The following is a 3,182-nucleotide window of genomic DNA, read 5'->3' as shown; positions in this document are numbered from 1 at the left end:
AATGCTTGAAATCACTGCTGCATTTCTTCCTTATGCATAGAAATTACCTCTGGAAAGTAGGTTTTGCCTGATCACCTGAAATGAGCACATCTGAGAATCCTGAAAAAACAGGCTGGGAAAGATAGAGAGACTTTTCCCAGATCTGCCCTATGTTTTGTGGTCTCATGCTTCTGGTGTATAAAGGCCATTCCAAGGATCAATCTAACTCTCCCCTTCATGAGATGGACCTATCATATGTAAAATCTATGTTAGTAAACAGATTTGGATTTAAATATTCATTAAAATATATGTCATTCTTTTCCCAAAAACTTATTGGAAAAGCTTGTATCGTTTGAGTTATCTCTTTAAATACCATTTCTTAGATAAGCGAAAACAAATGGGTTCCCAGTATTTCATTTGGCCAAGACAAGTTATGGCCATTACATAAACTATACTTTGACTTAATGGGCCATATATTCTCACTGTACAAACTTTGCCTAGGGAATAAGCGAAGTCTTTTATAAATTGCATTATCTTCTGCGGACCACCAGGGTATGATTAGGTTTAGTTTTTTTTTTTTTTTTAACTAAAAGAGCTAACAGTTTTATTTTCACATTTCACAATACAAATGAAATCTGTTCTTTCGGTCCCACTTCTCTCCTCCAAACCTATTCTCTTGATAAAAGGAAGCAAGTCTTCCTTGTCATGCTGTTGGAAAACATCCAGTGTCACCAATGATCTCCTGGTGAAGTTGAGCAAATAATTTACAACTGATAAGGCTCCCTCCACCCTTTACTCTTATCTGTCTGGTCTAGTCATTCCTGGCCTAGTGGCACCATCATGGGACAAGCAGGAGGCCCCGTCATTGGAGGCCCAGGCATCATTGGCATGTGACCTCCCACGGATGGCCTCATTCCAGGAGCAGGTCCCACGGGCATCATCCCAGGAGGAGGTGGGCCCATCATTGGCATCATGGGAGGGTCTCCCATGTGGGGAGCATCATTCCAGGGCGAGGAGGACCCGGGAGACTGGGAGGAGGTGGGAGGATCATTGCCCCGGCAGGAGGAGGAGCAGAGAATGGAGTGGGAGGTATCTTTCCTTGTTGAAATGCAGCCCTTGTCTTGTCAATCAGGCTCTGAGCCTGCTCTTCCATCCATTTCTCATAGTAGTCTTTTACGTTCTCTTTGTGTTTCCTACCACTGCAGTGTGTCTTTCTCACAGACGGAGAGTCATGGGTGAGGTATGTGTCGCAGTAGTCACAATAAAACTTGGGCATGTTGCTGTGTGAGTCATTGCCTCCGTGCTGCGCCGCCGGGACACAACGTAAAAACCCACGATTAGGTTTAGTAAAGTGGCCATCTGCACAGTGGATCTAAACCTATGCTCTATATTCTGGTTCAGAAAAAAAAAAAATTGTAAGTGCACTTTTAAAAAAATCACAGAAAACAATTACAATTTGGTTAAATTGCTTCATCTGAACTAGTTTATACATCCCTAGTGAAGTTCAAAGCTCTAAAGCATTTTCCATGTTTCCCAGACTCATTACAACACAGAGAAAGAAAATTCTTATTCCCAAATGTGCTTTGACATTTAAAAATTAGAAGATATATTGCTCTTCAGGTTTATCTCATGCTCCGATCGCTGACATTTTTGAAAACATGATCTCCTGTTTCATCTCCACTAAGAATTATTACAAACTATAATAAAAATATCTTATTTTCTAGCATATTAAATGTTGATTAATCTCTTAAGGGTGAACTTACATTAACCTAGATCAAAAGAAGCATGTAAATTATATTAATTTCTAGTGAGAAATGCAACTCCCAAGGGCACTACACATTTGTGTCCTCTGATAAATGCATTTGATCTTTATAGGTCAACTTGGTGATGGCCTGGAATAAGAGTTGAGAAGGGAGATGGCTAAGTGACTGAAATGTCTAATGGAAGCAGGTAATGACATTTGGGTGAATTTGTGTCCTCAATTGGGAAAGAATGACACTGCGGCTGTGAAGCTGTAAGCAGAGCATATTTGTTCTTGGGCAGGTGTTGAATGGACAGTGTCTCTATTTGCTGGTTTCCTTTCTAACACAGGCTTTACCAGTTTGATGCATTCTTCTTGTTAGATAAGTTTCAGTAGGTGGAAGTCTAACCTTACTAGGGAGGGAAGTGAAGAAAGACTTGTAGGAAAAACAGTAGCCACTACCCTCTCCAGGCCGCCTCCCTCATTCTCCCTACTTCAGGGACAATTCTGCTCACAGCTGATAGATCCTGCTTTTGAAATTCTTTTGGGATTACCAACTTTTTATTGAGTTGAATTATCATTCCACATGCTGATAAATTATCCTTCTTGCCATTTACCCTCATAATTCATTATCCCACTATTTTCAGTATTATTATATTAGTTGCTTAGATCAGTATCATGTGTTACATGATACAGCACCCAGGCCCAGAGTTCAAGCCCCATGACCGAAAAAAAAAATTTTTTATTGTTTTCCAAGATGTCTTTCTTTTTTTTTTTTGTCAGTTGTGCAGCTTGAACGATTGATCTCGACCTGGGTGTTGTCCCTTGGCTCTTCAGCTCAAGGCTAGCGCTCTACCACTTGAGTCACAGCGCCACTTCCAGTTTTCTGGTGGTTAATTGGAGATAAGAGTCTCATGGACGTTCCTGCCTGTGCTGGCTTTGAACCGTGATCCTCAGATTTCAGCCTCCTAGTAGCTAGGACTACAGGCATGAGCCACTGACACCCAGCTCCTAAGCTTTTTAATATGGCAGACTACACTCACTGTTAGTTAAATGGTGCACTGACTTTGTGTTTGTAAAATGGACTCTAATTCATTTATCATGATATTTTTTCATTTGATGTAGATCCAGTCATATTTGCATAATATTTGTTTAATGTTCAAGCATTTACATTCATAATAGGGTTCTTTTGTTTGTTTTTTTAGTTTTCATGTTTTTAACATCTGGCTTTGTTTCAGGATAATACTAGTCTTACAGAGTGATTGGGAAAGTATTTAATAGTTTTTTTTTTTGTTTTCTGAAAGAATGTATCGCCTTTATTTTTAAAAGATACCATTGTTCAATATAGAAATCAAGGCCCATGTTTTTATTTTTCAGTATCATAATGTTGTTTTATTACCCTTAGTGAAGGAAATTGGGTGGTGCTATTATCTTTATTTCTCTGAGTGTAGTTTCTATTTCT

General features: G+C 39.3%; 1 pseudogene; it reads right to left on the bottom strand.

Moving 5' to 3' along the window:
* Positions 1-777: 777 nt before the first annotated feature.
* Positions 778-1,304, bottom strand: LOC122121847 (annotated as a pseudogene).
* Between the last annotated feature and the right edge of the window lie 1,878 nt (positions 1,305-3,182).

Source organism: Dipodomys spectabilis, unplaced genomic scaffold (assembly GCF_019054845.1).
Source record: "Dipodomys spectabilis isolate Male_0828 unplaced genomic scaffold, ASM1905484v1 ptg000197l, whole genome shotgun sequence".
NCBI lineage: Eukaryota > Metazoa > Chordata > Mammalia > Rodentia > Heteromyidae > Dipodomys > Dipodomys spectabilis.
Note: the sequence above shows the minus strand (reverse complement) of the source record. Positions and strands in the feature narration are given on the sequence as shown.